Genomic DNA, 19,938 nt, shown 5'->3' on the forward strand with positions numbered 1-19,938 from the left:
TCTAGCATATGCACATTGATTGGTCATTGCAAATGAAGCAATTTAATATTAACTAAGAAATGCATTGTCTTCCATTATAATTACCTCAGAGCCCTCTGAAGGCTTGTTAACAAATATAGAATAGGAATGGATAAAATTCTTCCTAGAGTAAGTATCATTCATATATGTAAAGTCTGGACATCCAAATGCTATACATTGCTGTATAAATAAATTAACATCACCTTCATACAAATGGATTCCAAAACTGAAAAGTGTGGACACATTGCCTCTCCAGATGTGAAATACCTAATGCACAATTTCTTGCCTACTCATTCAGTTATTGAGTCTTTCTGTCTTAGGGAAAAAAGGAAGTTTGTACATCAACAACTAATTGAGTTGTGTTTATTCGTTATCATATATCAGAATATTATTAAATTAAAAGAGAAATAATCAAGATAGCTTTTCTTCAAATGAGAAGTTGAAGAAAAGAATTGTCTTTAGTTACTTATGAAAAACATGGGACATCCATTTTAAGAGGTCAAACAACAAAGGTCATCAACTGTAAAATTCTCCAAGGAATTTCCATTGCTCAGAAATATTTCAAGTGCTACAGTTTTATTTTTCTTCATTTTTGTTATTTTATTTGTGAGAGAAATCAGGAAAAAAGAGAACATTGAAATAGAGCAATCTTTCCAATCAATTTGAGAAAGTACTATGGTAATGCTCAAATCTCAAACTTCATCAGTTCATAAAAATATATATTTAACATTGATATACAGCTTTATATCTCAATTGTATCAATATATCAAATATATACAGCTTGGTCTCTGATTTCTCAAAAATTAATCCATCATTTGGAGATCAGCCAAAATTAGAGATGCCTCTCCTGTATTGGTCAGACTATATCTAAATTAATTAACTTTATTGACCTAGTATTGACTTAGGACAATCAGAGCACTAGAAAACACAGACAAATGAAATAGTCTCTTGGTTACTTTATTCTGTAAAAAATATAATGTCAGATAATATTAAATTATGCTGTATTCTCCTTATACTCTTCCTCCTAAGTCAATGATTTCATGAATGAACCTGACACTAGGATATGGCTTTGATTAAAATCATATTGAGAAAATTAACTCAATAAGACACTATGCTTCTGTATAAATCCATAAATTCTACCTCCAAAAAACCTTCAGATCTGACCAGTACCTATCTGTCCATTAACTGCTTATGTCACCCTCCTGATATCACACTGACTATTTCAAACCATTCTCCTCAAATCTCTTACCATCCACGTGGTCATACCAAAAGCAGTCTTTAAGTGAACTCAGATTATTACTTACAAATAAAAAATGAGGACTTCTGATGGGGATTCCCTCATCTTCATTAAATAAATTTAGACAACTTAACTACAAATATTTTCTTCCTTCCATTCTATTGAAAGTGGTGCCTAATTTTTTTGAATATGTTAAGGATCCACGAAGTCATGTATCAAGCAGGATGCACAAATGCTGGCATTGGGATTTCAGCCTCAAAGGAGAATCTATACTTTCAAAATATCAAATTAAGTTTATGTCCTTGAGGAACAAATATTTTAATTGCTTCTTTAGAATAATTCATAAAATACTTTAGGGAATATCCTTAAGGAATACACTATAAATCATCCCATTTTCAGTTGGCAAAGTATGGTAAGTCAGCTTTTATGAGGTAGGTCATTTTCTCCATTCCTACAACAAAAATTCATCTTATCCTATTGAATGGCAATTAGTATTCCACCTATGTGGGAAAAGAAAGATAATTTTCATCAATTGCATTTGACTTTCCTATTCATTTGTTTAGAATAGATCATTGAATCTCTAAAAAATCAATTAGTATATGTAAAATTCTGCTATATTTCTGACAAGTAAACAAACAATGACCTAGGGGGCAATTCTTGAAGAGTATTTTGAGTTAAGTGTTGTTTTTACAAATGGATGAGTGAAAAAAAGTGGTTAGAGCTGGAATCTAAGGCTACATTCTAAAATTTTATGTACTTCCCTAAATAAGCAATTTCACAAGTGAGTCATTGATGCAAAAATTTAGGACTAAAAATTCCACACTCTTCCCTGATACTCACATGGTTTATTCACTATTGAAATATCATGTCTCAGAAAGGCATTCACTGAATTTTTTCAAGCCACCCTCTTTTCACTCTTATCTACATTTTTCTATGGTGTTTGCTTCTTCCAGATGTTAAATAATTTTTTATAATTTTTAGTATGTTTCCTCCATCTACAGTAGATGTACCACAAAGAGGGCATGAGGTAGAGGATTTGCTCATTGCTCTAGCTTCAGAAATAGAACAGAAGAAATCAAGTCTTGCAATGTAAATAAATTAATTAATGAATGACTCAACTTAAAAATTAGAGAGGACAATAGAGCCATGTATTAAGAGGTAAATTAGGTGAATGCAATGTTGATTTTTAATGAAATTAGGCCACAAAACAATAGTTTTCAAGTGAAAATGCTAATCAAAACACTTCTTTACTAATTTATGTCTGCAATAAAAGGATATCAGAGCTGAAGTGTCCTGAGAGACCCAACTCTTCATTTTTTCATTTAAATGATTTTCATAACTGATTTTCATTCCCTTTTGACATTTTTGTCCCATGAAAATTAAAAAAAAATACCAACTGTGGAGTTTCCTAAGAAGACTCATATAAACATGTGAGTATGTATATGCATTCAAGTATGTGTGTGTATTGTACATTTGCATATGTATGTTCATATAAGAGTGTGTGTGTAAAACTCTGAGTTAGAGAGAGAAATAAGGAAAGGAAAAGGAAGAAATAAAGTAAAAGTGATGGGGGTGAAAACATTTTATGTAGATATAATAATGGTGCCTGTTGAAAAGAGAACAATTATTATCATGGCTGAAGAGATCAACGTGACAATGATAAAAGGGATGGAATAAATAAAGAATAAATATCAGATGGAAATCTCACATTTGTTGTCATTTTCCATTTTCAAAGGATGAGAAAATGTTCCCCCCAAGTCACACCACAGTGACCGAATTCATTCTGCTGGGGCTCACCAACAACCCAGTGCTGGAGAAAATCTTGTTTGGGGTGTTCCTGACAATCTACCTCATCATGCTGGCGGGAAATCTGTGCATGATTGTGCTGATCAGGACCAGTTCCTGCCTCCACACTCCCATGTATTTCTTCCTGGGCCACCTCTCCTTTGTAGACATTTGCTATTCCTCCAAAATTACTCCAAATATGCTGTACAATTTCCTCTTAGACAAAAAGACCAACTCCTATGCTGGGTGCTTCACACAGTGTCTTCTCTTCATTGTGCTTGTGATTACTGAGCATTATATCCTGACATCGATGGCACTGCACCACAATGTAGCCATTTGCAGCCCTCTCCATTAGAGTACTCGAATGTCCAAGAATGTTTGCAGGTCTTTAGTCACAGTCCCTTATACTTATGGCTTCCTTAATGGACTCTCTCAGACACTGTTGACTTTTCACTTATCCTCTGTGGTTCCTTTGAAACCAATCATTTCTACTGTGCTGATCCTCCTCTTCTAATGTTGGCCTGCTCTGACACCTCTGTCAAAAAGATGGCGATGTTTGTGGTTGCTGGTTTCACACTCTCAAGTTCTCTGTTCATCATCCTTCGGTCCTATCTCTCCATTTTTGCAGCCATCTTGAGGATGTGTTCTGCTGAAGGCAGACACAAAGACCTCTGTACTCGTGGTTCCCATCTGGCAATGGTAATCATATTCTATGGAACACTGTTCTGCATGCACTTGAGACCTCCAAGTGAGAAATCCATAGAGGAATCCAAAATAATTACAGTCTTTTATACTTTTTTTATGCCTGAAAGAAGCTTTAAGCACAAATTGTAAGTGTTAACTGTCGTCATTAAATTCTGAGGTGCTTTACTCTCTGTATAAAGCCCAGTAGTTCCCCAGAACTTTAAGTGTCTGTGTGACACCTGAAACTCAGATTTGGTTCTCCAGCTCTAAAACTTATATGCTTTTTTTTTGAGCCCAATGCTGAACCCATTGATCTATAGCCTAAGGAACAAGGATGTGATACATGCCATGCAGCAGGTAGTCAAGGAAAATCTCTCCCACAAAGTTGGTGTTCAGACTTCTGGTCACTTATCAATGAGGGTTTGTGATAATGCAATGACTCCTTTCAAAGAACAAATCCATTACCGTGTGGCCATGATTTGTGTATCATCATGAACTCTGCATGACCAATGTAGTTTATTTACCCTCAAAGTTAACACTTCAAAGCCAGATTGTACACTTAATATGTAAATTGAAAATGATTTCTTTGGCAGGGATTCTCCCAAAATAAAGTGATTGATATAACATAATTCTATACACCAACTCAATGACTCAATGTTTTTACTTACTTATGGGTAAATTTTTTAGCTAAATTCTTCTAATAGTTAAATTGAAAGTAGATTGTGTCTGAATTTTATCAATCAAAGAAACTTAGTGAGATCTAGGATAGAGTGACTAATTTTGGAATTTTCATTTTAATGATGAAATAGCTTCTACATCAATGTATAGTACATGACAATGATTTGATCCAAGTAATCACTAGGATTGTTTGGAACATTTTTAAATATATGGGTCAATCATAGGCTTAAGATTTCTCTTAGTTTTCCCTAAGCACATGTTACAGACAGTTTGATTATCATTTTATCACTGTAAGGACCTCAAGTTTGAAATCGAACTGTTAAAATTTCTAAAAGTATGAATCCAATTGAATCATAAAAACAGTATAACTACATTTCAGACATTTGAATAAATGAAATGTGCAGTAGTTCTGATTTTGGGCTAATTTACTGAGACAAAAAGATCTATTAATTGGCTGTCCAGTTACAATAATGCCATGAAACAGCACCAGTGAAATAAATGTATTGGAGGACAAGACCCAAAATTTACTTTTGTTTATAAAGGGGTCTTTACAACTCCAACGTTTTAAGAAACATTGAGCTAGTCCCCCTCATAATTTTACAAGTAAGTCTCATCCAATAGTTATCAAACTTCCACTGAGAAAAGAAATAGTAGGGAAGGATGTATGAAGAGACACATAATTCATATATGTTAATTCATGCATTGTTAGTGGACAAGATGGCTGTATATTGAATAATATGCATTTAAATCTTATTAAATTTCTTTAAATGCTTTGCCTTTTAATATTCTACACTCTTAATGCAACTATAAGAAATACTTACCCAAAATCCACTACTGCACTTACTATAAAGTGTTCAAATGTATTTCTTAGGAAATCTCTCAATGAACTATAATTTTTATAAAATTGTCCCCTTCCTTTGTCAGAGCCAATTGAGCAAGGCTGGACCTATCAAAGTCGATTTTTAGAAAAGTTACTGAAAAAAAGAGTGCATTTTACATGACTAGAATATTATATACAAGCTTCAGAGCTGCTTCAAGGTGTATTTGTTTGTTGTTTGTCTAAACAAGTTAAGCAACAGGAAAAGCTGATTGCAAAGAGACAACAGAGGTGCTTATTAATGCATTTCTGAAGATACTGATGGTGGCATAGACCCTACTCCCACCTCTTTTTGGAGACTATCAGTCTTTAGTCCATGGGGCATACCTTTATTTTATAACAAATTTTCCTTTTGTTAAGCAAATTGTTCTGTTTCTACACCTAGCAATCAAAATGATCTCATACTCAAATTTATAGTCTATTTGAAAAATGTACTTTAGAATCACCATGAAATATACTCTCTGTTTTCTCTATATATAACTGTGTGCTTCCTTTTATTTTCTAGTTTTGAGAACTACTGCAGATTTCAGAAGATAAATTTAAGCTCAATCTTGGCAACTTTCTTAAATGGTGGCAGTACATGTAATCTTCCTCTTTTTAAATTTCCATTTATTTATTTCTATTTATGATTTAATTTTTTCATCATGTGAACCTTTGGGTGAAAACCAGCTCACAAATTCTGTAGAGATAAGGTAGAGCATTAACTAACATGAATAAAAATCAGTAAAAGTTAATTTAATTATAGTTTAGCACCTACTTTTATATAAGCATTTATATTTATTCTCACAAATGAAACTATGAAGAACAATTAGTCCTTTTCATAACATTCAGTGAATATTGGATGATAATATTTTAGATTAGAATACTATGCAGCCAGTAAATTCCTTGTCAAAGGGAATTAAAGTAGCAGGGTACAAAATATATACATTATAATCAACTTTGTAGAACAACAGCATTAAGAAAAATCATAAATTGTTTATATCTATGTTGAAATGTTCCATAATGAACACTTACTGATTTTATAAGCAGCAGAAATAACAAAAAATGTGCATTACCAGGATAATAAAGATTCCAGAATATAAGCTACAGTAATTTATTTTTTTTAATATTGGCACTCTAATATGAAAGTATGAAATAGCAGGGAATGAAAAACCTTTTCCAGAATAGAGGTTTTAATAGATGTTTCCTTCCAATTCAAGTTGCTACACTTTTTTCCCTTAAAAATAGTTAAGGAAATTGTTTGAAATTCTTCAGGGGTAAAAGTATATTTATCTGTGTTTAAGGATGAAAGGTAAGTCATTGTCGTGACTTCAATCTATAATCTGGAATACACGATATCATTTTCATGCATAAACATAGTTTTCTAAAGAAACCTCCTGGAAATTAATGCCTCCCCAACACACTAAACTTAAATATCATCATCAGAGTAGCATACAATGACACTAGGAAGAAAAGACCCCCGTGACAGTTGAGTTCCCATAAATATTCTATGATGAATGAAAGTTTTCTGTGTTGATTGTACTAAATCCTCACATTTACAAAAAGAAAATGAAAACGGCCAATACCTGTTGTGGATGTTGTGAAAGAAGAATGTGGTTTCACACATTCCCCAAAAAAGTCAATGTAAAAAGATGTAAAGAAAGAAATTGTGGAAATCTAGCCTGTATGACAACTGATTAGAACCAATAGCTTATACTTGTGAAAATTTCTATTCAGAGAGAGAAACACATGAAAACTCCCTCTCATTGATATACTAGAATGTGGCATAGCTGTACTACATTATATTATTCACTTAAGAAAAAGTTAATTTAAGGAGATGCTAACAAACATCTGCAATATGTAGCATAAACACATAAACACACTTATTAAAGAGGTTGTTATGTTAAAATGCTATGTGGGTAGATGAGAAATTGACCTGAGTTTTCCTCATAAAATTAAATAACAAACAATTGTTAATATTATTGTAGGAACATGATAATATAAACTCCCTCAGCAAGAAAGGAAAAAATATAAATTAGAACTGACATCTCCCATTAAAAAAAGGAATCTTTTGGTATGGATTTGGAACCACAGGATAGATCGTTTCTGTGGCTGTATTAACTGCTCGCAGGTCCTGGACGGGGCAGAATTCCCTGGTTTGAGCTTTTTCATGGGCAGCAGTGGAGTGTTCCATGGAGAGTTGCACGGTCAGATGATTCGGTGTGCTTCTAACCACACCAAGTGGCTTTGAATCCCTTCCAGAGCCTTTTGAGGGATCGGATACTGTCGCACTGCCACGGGATCATTCTTTTCTTTATGTATACAATCAGTAATTCACAATACCATCACATACTTGCTAACTCATCAACACGATCGTGTCTACGAACAGTTTGCCTCTGCTCAGGAAATGAAATGAAATGAAAACAGGAAAACATTTCACTGTACTGTATCCCTGACCGTTCCTGATCAAATTTCCTTTTTACTAGTAGGGTAAGGGTAACAAGTATTTCTAGTTGACTTCCTGGAAGATGGCGGCTTAGTAAGACGCGCGGATCTTAGTTTCTTCTCCAGGACACCTACTAGGGGAGTAGAAACAATACAGAAAGCGCCCAAAGCCACAACAGAGATAAAAAAGACAGCATACCCCATCCTGGAACGGCTGGCTGGCTGAGAGAAGCAGCTCGGGTGAGATCGCCGAGGCGCGCGGGCCTTACCGGGCCGGGTGGCAAGCGGCCGGAGTTACTCCCTTCCCCCTTCCCGGGTCGGCTGGGAGAATTGGAGAGGTGGTCCCCTGAAACCAAGGCGACTGGCGACCACACCACGCGCAGCCCCCGGACCAACTGAGAGAATTGGATCGGAAACCCCCAGGCCGCGGAGAACGGTGACCCCGTGACTCCCGGGGAACGTGCACTCTCTCGGGCAGGCCGCTGCCGCTGGCGCCCTCCCGCCACGCGTGTTGCCCAGGGCCGACTAGGAAATTCGGACGGGCTCTTTCCCTGGCTGCGGCGAGCGTTTGGACCCCGGGCCGGCTCAAGCCGCTTTGGCTAGCGAACCCCCAGGACGGCGAGAGTTTTCCAAAGTTTAAGGTCCCACAGCACCTTTTACTGGTGGGACCCACAGACAAACGTGTGCCACGAGCGCCACCTACTGGGCAGGATAAGAAAAACAGAACCCAGAGATTTCACAGAAAAATATTACAACCTTGCTGGGTCCAACACCAAGAGAAATCTGAATAAATGCCCAGACGCCAGCAGCAGAAGATAACTGTCCACGCTCAAAAGATTGAGAATATGGCTCAGTCAAAGGAACAAACCAATAGCTCAAATGAGACACAAGAGCTGAGACAACTAATGCTGAATATACGAAGAGGTTTTCCATTTCAACAGAAAAGAATTTTCATTTTCTTCAAAAATGAAATCGATAAATTGAGGGAGGACATGAAGAGGACATGGGCTGAACATAAAGAAGAAATAGAAAAACTGAAAAAACAAATCGCAGAACTTATGGAAGTGAAGGATAAAGTAGCAAACATAGAAAAAATAATGGATAGCTACAATGATAGATTTAAAGAGACAGAAGATAGAATTAGTGATTTGGAGGATGGAACATCTGAATTCCAAAAAGAAACAGAAACTATAGGGAAAGAACGGAAAAATTTGAACCGGGTATCAGGGAACTCAAGGACAATATGAACCACACAAATATACGTGTTGTGGGTGTCCCAGAAGGAGAAGAGAAGGGAAAAGGAGGAGGAAAACTAATGGAAGAAATTATCACTGAAAATTTCCAAACTCTTAGGAAAGACCTAAAATTACAGATCCAAGAAGTGCAGCGCACCCCAAAGAGATTAGACCCAAATAGGCGTTCTCCAAGACACTTACTAGTTAGAATGTCAGAGGTCAAAGAGAAAGAGAAGATCTTGAAAGCAGCAAGAGAAAAACAATCCATTACATACAAGGGAAACCCAATAAGACTTTGTGTAGATTTCTCAGCAGAAACCATGGAAGCTAGAAGACAGTGGGATGATATATTTAAAATACTAAAAGAGAAAAACTGCCAACCAAGACTCCTATATCCAGCAAAATTATCCTTCAAAAATGAGGGAGAAATTAAAACATTCTCAGACAAAAAGTCACTGAAAGAATTTGTGACCAAGAGACCAGCTCTGCAAGAAATACTAAAGGGAGTACTAGAGTCAGATACAAAAAGACAGAAGAGAGAGATATGGAAAAGAGTGTAGAAAGAAGGAAAATCAGATATGATATATATAATACAAAAGGCAAAATGTTAGAGGAAAATATTATCCAAACAGTAATAACACTAAATGTCAATGGACTGAATTCCCCAATCAAAAGACATAGATTGGCAGAATGGATTAAAAAACAGGATCCTTCTATATGCTGTCTACAGGAAACACATCTTAGACCCAAAGATAAACATAGGTTGAAAGTGAAAGGTTGGGAAAAGATATTTCATGCAAATAACAACCAGAAAAGAGCAGGAGTGGCTATACTAATATCCAACAAATTAGACTTCAAATGTAAAACAGTTAAAAGAGACAAAGAAGGACACTATATACTAATAAAAGGAACAATTAAACAAGAAGACATAACAATCATAAATATTTACGCACCGAATCAGAATGCCCCAAAATACGTGAGGAATATACTGCAAACACTGAAAAGGGAAATAGACTCATATACCATAATAGTTGAAGACTTCAACTCACCACTCTCATCAAGGGACAGAACATCTAGACAGAGGATCAACAAAGAAATAGAGAATCTGAATATTACTATAAATGAACTAGACTTAATAGACATTTATAGGACATTACATCCCACAACAGCAGGATACACCTTTTTCTCAAGTGCTCATGGATCATTCTCAAAGATAGACCATATGCTGGGTCACAAAGCAAGTCTTAACAAATTTAAAAAGATTGAAATCTTACACAACACTTTCTCGGACCATAAAGGAATGATGTTGGAAATCAATAATAGGCAGAGTGCCAGAAAATTCACAAATACGTGGAGGCTCAACAACACACTCCTAAACAACGACTGGGTCAAAGAAGAAATTGCAAGAGAAATTAGCAAATACCTCGAGGCGAATGAAAATGAAAACACAACATATCAAAACTTATGGGACGCAGCAAAGGCAGTGCTAAGAGGGAAATTTATTGCTCTAAATGCCTATATCAGAAAAGAAGAAAAGGCAAAAATTCAGGAATTAACTATCCATTTGGAAGAACTGGAGAAAGAACAGCAAGCTAACCCCAAAGCAAGCAAAAGGAAAGAAATAACAAAGATTAGAGCACAAATAAATGAAATTGAAAACATGAAAACAATTGAGAAAATCAATAAGGCCAGAAGTTGGTTCTATGAGAAAATCAATAAGATTGATGGGCCCTTATCAAGATTGACAAAAAGAAGAAGAGAGAGGATGCAAATAAATAAGATCAGAAATGGAAGAGGATACATAACTACTGACCTCACAGAAATAAAGGAGGTAATAACAGGATACTATGAACAACTTTACGCTAATAAATACAACAATTTAGAGGAAATGGACGGGTTCCTGGAAAGACATGAACAACCAACTTTGACTCAAGAAGACATAGATGACCTCAACAAACCAATCACAAGTAAAGAAATTGAATTAGTATTTCAAAAGCTTCCTAAAAAGAAAAGTCCAGGACCAGATGGCTTCACATGTGAATTCTACCAAACGTTCCAGAAGGAATTAGTACCAATTCTCTTCAAACTCTTCAAAAAAATCGAAGTGGAGGGAAAACTACCTAATTCATTCTATGAAGCCAACATCACCCTCATACCAAAACCAGGCAAAGATATTACAAAAAAAGAAAACTACAGACCAATCTCTCTAATGAATACAGATGCAAAAATCCTCAATAAAATTCTAGCAAATCGTATCCAACAACACATTAAAAGAATTATACATCATGACCAAGTAGGATTCATCCCAGGTATGCAAGGATGGTTCAACATAAGAAAATCAATTAATGTAATACACCATATCAACAAATCAAAGCAGAAAAATCACATGATCATCTCAATTGATGCAGAGAAGGCATTCGACAAGATTCAACATCCTTTCCTGTTGAAAACACTTCAAAAGATAGGAATACAAAGGAACTTCCTTAAAATGATAGAGGGAATATATGAAAAACCCACAGCTAATATCATCCTCAATGGGGAAAAATTGAAAACTTTCCCCCTAAGATCAGGAACAAGACAAGGATGTCCACTATCACCACTATTATTCAACATTGTGTTGGAGGTTCTAGCCAGAGCAATTAGACAAGAAAAAGAAATACAAGGCATCAAAATTGGAAAGGAAGAAGTAAAACTATCACTGTTTGCAGACGATATGATACTATACGTCGAAAACCCGGAAAAATCCACAACAAAACTACTAGAGCTAATAAATGAGTACAGCAAAGTAGCAGGTTACAAGATCAACATTCAAAAATCTGTAGCATTTCTATACACTAGCAATGAACAAGCTGAGGGGGAAATCAAGAAACGAATCCCATTTACAATTGCAACTAAAAGAATAAAATACCTAGGAATAAATTTAACTAAAGAGACAAAAAACCTATATAAAGAAAACTACAAAAAACTGCTAAAAGAAATCACAGAAGACCTAAATAGATGGAAGGGCATACCGTGTTCATGGATTGGAAGACTAAATATAGTTAAGATGTCAATCCTACCTAAATTGATTTACAGATTCAATGCAATACCAATCAAAATCCCAACAACTTATTTTTCAGAAATAGAAAAACCAATAAGCAAATTTATCTGGAAGGGCAGGGTGCCCCGAATTGCTAAAAACATCTTGAGGAAAAGAAACGAAGCTGGAGGTCTCGCGCTGCCTGACTTTAAGGCATATTATGACGCCACAGTGGTCAAAACAGCATGGTGTTGGCATAAAGATAGATATATCAACCAATGGAATCGAATAGAGTGCTCAGATATAGACCCTCTCATCTATGGACATTTGATCTTTGATAAGGCAGTCAAGCCAACTCACCTGGGACAGAGCAGTCTCTTCAATAAATGGTACCTAGAGAACTGGATATCCATATGCAAAAGAATGAAAGAAGACCCATCTCTCACACCCTATACAAAAGTTAACTCAAAATGGATCAAAGATCTAAACATTAGGTCTAAGACCATAAAACAGTTAGAGGAAAATGTTGGGAGATATCTTATGGATCTTACAACTGGAGGCGGTTTTATGGACCTTAAACCTAAAGCAAGAGCACTGAAGAAGGAAATAAATAAATGGGAACTCCTCAAAATTAAACACTTTTGTGCATCAAAGAACTTCATCAAGAAAGTAGAAAGACAGCCTTCACAATGGGAGACAATATTTGGAAATGATATATCAGATAAAGGTCTAGTATCCAGAATTTATAAAGAGATTGTTCATCTCAACAACAAAAAGACAGCCAACCCAATTACAAAATGGGAAAAAGACTTGAACAGACACCTCTCAGAAGAGGAAATACGGATGGCCAAGAGGCACATGAAGAGATGCTCAATGTCCCTGGCCATTAGAGAAATGCAAATCAAAACCACAATGAGATATCATCTCACACCCACCAGAATGGCCATTATCAACAAAACAGAAAATGACAAGTGCTGGAGAGAATGCGGAGAAAGAGGCACACTTATCCACTGTTGGTGGGAATGTCAAAGGGTGCAACCACTGTGGAAGGCAGTTTGGCGGTTCCTCAAAAAGCTGAATATAGAATTGCCATACAACCCAGCAATACCATTGCTAGGTATCTACTCAAAGGACTTAAGGGCAAAGACACAAACGGACATTTGCACACCAATGTTTATAGCAGCATTATTTACAATTGCAAAGAGATGGAAACAGCCAAAATCACCATCAACAGAAGAGTGGCTAAACAAACTGTGGTATATACATACGATGGAATATTATGCAGCTTTAAGACAAGATAAACTTATGAACCATGTAATAACATGGATGGACCTAGAGAATATTATGCTGAGTGAATCCAGCCAAAAACTAAAGGACAAATACTGTATGGTCCCACTGATGTGAACGGACATTCGAGAATAAACTTGAAATATGTCATTGGTAACAGAGTTCAGCAGGAGTTAGAAACAGGGTAAGACAATGGGTAATTGAAGCTGAAGGGATACAGACTGTGCAACAGGACTAGATACAAAAACTCAAAAATGGACAGCACAATAATACCTAATTGTAAAGTAATCATGTTAAAACACTGAATGAAGCTGCAGCTGAGCTATAGGTTTTTGTTTTGTTTTGTTTTGTTTTGTTTTGATTTTACTATTATTACTTTTATTTTTTTCTCTATATTAACATTCTATATCTTTTTCGGTTATGTTGCTAGTTCTTCTAAACCAATGCAAATGTACTAAGAAATGATGATCATGCATCTATGTGATGATGTTAAGAATTAATGATTGCATGTGTAGAATGGTATGATCTCTAAATGTTGGGTTAATTTCTTTTTTTCCGTTAATTAAAAAAAAAAAAAGAGAAGGGATAATTGGAGATGAAGGGATACAGACTGTACAACGGGACTGGATATAAAAACTCAGAAATGGACAGCACAATACTACCCAATTGTAATGCAATTATGTTAAAACACTGAATGAAGCTGCATGTGAGGTATAGGTTTTTTTTTTTTGTTTTTTTTTTGTTTTTTTTTCTTTCTATTATTGTTTTAATGCTTATTCTGTTGTCTTTTTATTTCTTTTTCTAAATTGATGCAAATGTACTAAGAAATGATGAATATGCAACTATGTGATGTTATTAAGAATTACTGATTGTACATGTAGATTGGAATGATTTCTAATTGTTTTGTTAATTCTTTTTTTAATTAATAAAAAAAAATTAAAAAAAATTAAAAAAAAAAGGAATCTTTTAATGAGCGGAAAATGATGAAACAAATCATTGCATCATAAGACATGTAATTTATTAGTTTTTTTGTTGAATTAATATAACATAGGTTTTTAAATTCACAGTAAGTTCACATAAAATGCATCAAATGTGTAATAAAAATGCAATTAGAAATAGAATTTCTTTTGAAAGTTTACTCTGTTTCATTAAAGGAAACATTGTAACATATCACATTATTTTTTAAGCTTTTTTAATTAAAAAAATTAACAAACAAAACATTAAGATATCATTCATTCTACATATACAACAAGTAATTCTTAATATCATCACATAGTTGCATATTCATCATTTCTTAGTACATTTGCATTGATTTAGAAAAAGAAATAAAAAGACAACCATAAAAGAAATAAAATGATAATATAGAAAAAAAGACTATACATACCATACCCCTTACCCCTTGCTTTCATTTACCACTATTTCAAACTGAATTTATTTTAACATTTGTTCCCCCTATTATTTATTTTTATTCCATATGTTCTACTCTTCTGTTGATATAGTAGCTAAAGGGAGCATCAGACATAAAGTTTTCACATTCACAGAGTCTCATTGTGAAAGCTATATCATTGTTCAATCATCATCAAGAAACATGGCCACTGGAACACAGAACTACATTTCAGGCAATTTCCTCCAGCCTCTCCACTACATTTTGAACAACAAGGTGATATCTACTTAATGCATAAGAATAACCTCCAGGATAACCTCTCGACTCTGTTTGGAATCTCTCAGCCATTGACACTTTGTCTCATTTTACTCTTCCCCCCTTTTGGTCGAGAAGTTTCTCTCAATCCCTTGATGTTAATTCTCAGCACATTCTAAGGTTTTTCTCAGTCTCTTGATGCTGATTCTCAGCTCATTCCAGGATCTCTGTCCCATGTTGCCAGGAAGGTCCACACCCCCGGGCGTCATGTCCCACGCAAAGAGGGGGAGGGTGGTGAGACTGCTCATCGTGTTAGCTGGAGAGAGGGCCCACATCTGAGCAACAAAAGAGGCTCTCTTTGGGGTGACTCTTAGGCCTAAATTTTAAGTAGACTTGACCTATCCTTGTGGGGTTAAGTTTCATGTGAACAAACCCCAAGACTGGAGGTTCAGCCTATAGCTTTGATTGTCCACACTACTTGTGAGAATATCAAGAATTCAACTTGGGGAAGTTGAACTTCTCCCCACTCTCACCATTCCCTGAAGGAGGCTTACACATACTTTTCCAGTCACTGACCAAATCATTCTGGGATTCATCAGGGGATCACTCTGGACAAACCAACAAAATCTCATGTGCTACCTGAGATTCCAAGTACTTATGACATTCAATCAAACTAGTTATATGACTTATATTAGGAAATGCTCTAGTCAAAATCTAAATTTTGTAACAAATAAACATTTTTTTGCTTTAGTCTCACACATAAGGTGACATTTTAAAGTATTAATTATCATCTATTTTCAGCACACTGCAATAATGACATTCCTTTGTTCTTCCTCATGCCAAAACATTTAAAAAATTTGTACATTGTACATTTCACTATTATTATACACTCTAGGGATTCCTAGATTATACCATCTCAATCTTTAACATCTATCTTTCTTTCTGATTTCATTTATGTCCCCAGCCCTCCTCCCTCTATCATTCTCTCATGCAGCTTCATTCAGCATATCACATTATTTTAAATGATTTCTTATTCAGGAGAAATCTGAATGATGATAAGACTATCTTAGAGATGCTTAATATAAGGGCCTAAGAAGTGGAAGTTGAAACTTATTTGCTGAGTACAGAGCTGGAAATGAAATTTTGAGAAAGACTAAAAACATGATCTTGCTTTATCATAAACAGAAGACTTCTGATGCTCTGTTCAACATCACTTCACATTCATTATTTCTATTTGACTCTCACTTCATCCCAAACTATGCATATATTGCTATTTGAAAGAAGTACATTCAGTCAAAATTTAGGGGAACAGGTTTTTTTTTTATTAATTTTGAGACTCATTTTTTTAAATTAAAAAGCTGTAGAAATTGAACTCTTCTCCATTTTACCAATTTTTTTCATTAACACTCTCTTCAAAACCTCTGCCATGTCCATATTCCTCTAACTATAGATAAGTGGATTCAGCATGAGACTCACAAAAATACAAAACCCTGCTACAATTTCCCCTTGTTCCACAGAGCACTCATTCGCTGGTCTCAGATACAAACAGAATAGGGACCCATAGAACATAATGACAGCTGTCAGGTGGGAGCCACAGGTGGAAATGGCTTTGTGCTGCCCCTCATTGGAATGGATCTTCATAATCATGATGAAAATAAGGATCTTGAACAGGGAAACTGTGAGGTTGATTCCTGCTGATACAAACAAAGCAGCTTGCTTCATGTAAGTGTCAGAGCATGTCAACTTTAAGAGAGTTGGGTCAACACACTAGAAATGGTTGATTGTGTTGGAGCCACAAAAGGACAGGTGAGAGGTCAATACTGCCTGCATTGTAGCCACCATAGAACTCCACAGGTAGGGAAAAGTGATCAGAGAGATGCAAACTGGCCTGGACATAAGGCTTCTATACTTCAGGAGATTGCAGATGGCCATGTACCAGTCATAGGCCGTGGCACTGAGCATGTAATACTCAGTAAGGAGCAGGGTCATGGAAACAAAACACTGTGTGAGACAGCCAGCATAGGATATGTTTTTTTTCAGAGAAGAAAGTAACAAGCATCTGAGGAGAAACATTAGTGGAGTAAAACATATCCACATATGCTAAATGGGTGAGAAAAAATTGCATGGGGGGTTGCAGCCAGGGAGTAAATCTGATTAGCAAAATCTGCCCTAAATTTCCCATCAGGGTGTTGAGATAAATAAGGAGAAACACCACAAAAAGTATGGACTGCTGGTCACCCCTATCAGAATAAACTCAGTTGCCTTGCTGCCATTGCATTTGGGAATTCTCTTCATCTTCAGATTCTCTAATTAGAGAAGAATTTTCCAGATATTCAAAGACAAATAAATTATGTGCAGCTCAAGAACAGGCAAAAGCAATGAACATTAAAACACACTTGTTTTGAAAGGAGATATTCAAAAATATTTCCCTCTGAGATAGAAGAGTTACATTTGATGCCATCAAATACATTTGAAAAAGAGATTTTTGAGGTCTCTGTACCATACTGTGCTGTGTTACAACAGCCAGCTTAACTCTGCTAGCACTTATGGGATTTGAATTAGCCCATTAATGTCTTCAATAAGTCATGGGTTCTGGGCTTTTGATTCTCAAACATGATGCCTGCCATGATAACATCATGATGCAGATGCATGAGGAATGGGGAGAATGGGAGATCCTGGGTCAACTTGGCAATAGTGCCTCCAAAGGCACATCTCCTCTAATTTGGAGAAGCACATATTTCTTGGGAGCCATACATCTTAGAAGGGTCATATGTGTAAGTTCTTTGCTCTATATACATTTATACAAATTCATTCTCATTCCCATTTCTCACTTTCTCTTTATCATCTCTTAGATTTGATTCTAGAAGACCTATAAAGAAACACCATTTGTGAAATTAGAATTTTTGTAGTTATCTTTCAGATAATATGCTGGAGTGGGAACTAAGGTATTGTCTTAGTTTACTAAGCTGCTATGAAAAACTTCACACAAAGTTTGGCTTAAAGAACAGGGATGTATTAACTCATGGCTCTGAAGTGAGGAGAAGTCCAAAATTGAAACATCAGCAAAGTGACACTTTCTCCCCAAATTCTGTCACACTCTGATGATGACTGCCAGAGATCTTTGGGGTTCCTTGGCTTTAACCCTTACCTCATGTCACATGGAAATATCCTCTCTTTTCTTTTCCCAATTACCTTGATTTCTGAGTGCAGGCTCCTCCCTATAGCTTGTTCTTTAAAAATACACCAATAATCTGGATTAAGACCCAATTTTATTCACTTGGGCCACACCTTAACTAAAAATAACATCTTCAAGAGATCTTATATGCTGGATTCATACCCACAGGAACTCTGGCTGAAATTAAGAAAATACCTTTTCTAGGGTAAACAACCCAATCTGCCATAGGATAGGAAGGTCTCTATGCTCTGATCCCCACTAAATTGATAAGGGTTTTAAAATGCAAACCCAATTTTTATGCTGTAAGAATTTTTCACTTGTAGTTACACACCATGACACAATTATGTATACCTCCACAGATAGATTTTTGAGAACTTTTCCTTCAGTCACTGCTGCTCTCAACTTCCAAGATGTAGACTAATGAGAAATGAAAGTAATAAAGACTCTTAATAGAAGATAATAAATAACTAAAGAAATAAAATTCACACCAATTTAAATAATGAAATTATTAAAAAGAACACCCATATGTACACAAAAGGGGAGGATGAAAGTTCTATATACAAGACAGAAATATAAAAAGAAAACCTCAGCACTACAGAATCTTATTTTGAGAACTTTAGACAAAAGGTCAATAAAATCCTTAGCAATGTTGGAAAGGGATTTCCCCTTGAACAAAATATAACATGAATCTGTTCTGATAGTCCTGGAAAAATTCATTTATGTTGTAAGGAAAGTGTCATTTACAAACTTCTTGAATTTCATTTAATGCTTAGCATGTACTTCTACTCCAAACCTTTGTTTGTCTCTAGGGATGGATCTGCAAATAGGGTGAGGGATGGTTGCAAGTTCCTCCTGATCTCCTATTATTGACATAACAAGTCATCTCCTATTATTGACATAACAAGTCAAATATTCTCTCTGTCAGAGCAAGTCCAAGGTCTGTCTGCCTGTTGTTTTGATTTAGTGTGGGAATTCTTCCACTCAATACTAATTTCATTTTATAATTTATAAGATGAAATAGGAAGAAAACAAACAGTATTCTATGTCTTGGTTTAGGTGTTCTTGACTTCAAATTGATCAGACTTACCTGTGAAGGTGTATAGATCTCTTAGCTTCCCTGAAGGTATAAAAAGTGAGATGTTTATACCTGAATGGCTAACTAACTTTGAGACTCTCATCCTTGAATTATTTAATCAAAGTATCACCCCTGAGACATCATTATGCTTTCCTCTGTATGTGTTTACAAAAGCCACTTTACAATGGATAGTATCATAATGAGTTAATCATTAGATGTACACAGCATCTTTGGGTAAATGCAAAAACACATTATACTGATTTTTATATCGGGTCAATTTTATGATTGTAAAGGTGTTTCTGTGTCCATAATCATGATGCATTTTCCACAACAATGTTTATGATTTCCTCAGTTAGAAGAGTTTTCCCTCCACATTGTGATTTTCTTTTTCTCCTCAATGGTCTTTGTCTCCTGCTCTAGCTTTTGTATTTAATTTACATCCCAATATAACATAGGCAGGAAGACTTATATGTTCTGATCCTCATTAAATTGAACTGTATTATATGTTTCTACCACAGAATTAAAGTCAGTTTTCTATGGTACCTCCTCTAGAGATAAACACAAAATTTTATGCGCTTAATTAATAAGTAGTGAAGAGATAGTGGATGGATAATTAAACAGTGAGAGTGGATAGAGGGTTGTAAACCTAATGGTCTTCCTCATAAGTAGTACTTTGTCTCATGATAAGGTAGGATAATTTCTTCTGATCTGTTGAATGCAAGCTAAATGGACTCTATTTTTAGACTCTCAGGTTTACTTTCAAGATTAGTTAAATTAAGAGTTCATCTAGATACTCTGCTAGTTA

The 19,938-nt window shown here is 35.4% G+C and overlaps 1 pseudogene; it reads left to right on the plus strand.

The window, feature by feature from the left end:
- The first annotated feature begins 2,999 nt into the window (after positions 1–2,999).
- On the plus strand, positions 3,000–4,219 carry LOC143675584 (olfactory receptor 5M10-like; annotated as a pseudogene).
- The last annotated feature ends 15,719 nt before the right edge of the window (positions 4,220–19,938 follow it).

This window comes from Tamandua tetradactyla, chromosome 3 (genome assembly GCF_023851605.1).
Source record: "Tamandua tetradactyla isolate mTamTet1 chromosome 3, mTamTet1.pri, whole genome shotgun sequence".
Classification (NCBI taxonomy): domain Eukaryota; kingdom Metazoa; phylum Chordata; class Mammalia; order Pilosa; family Myrmecophagidae; genus Tamandua; species Tamandua tetradactyla.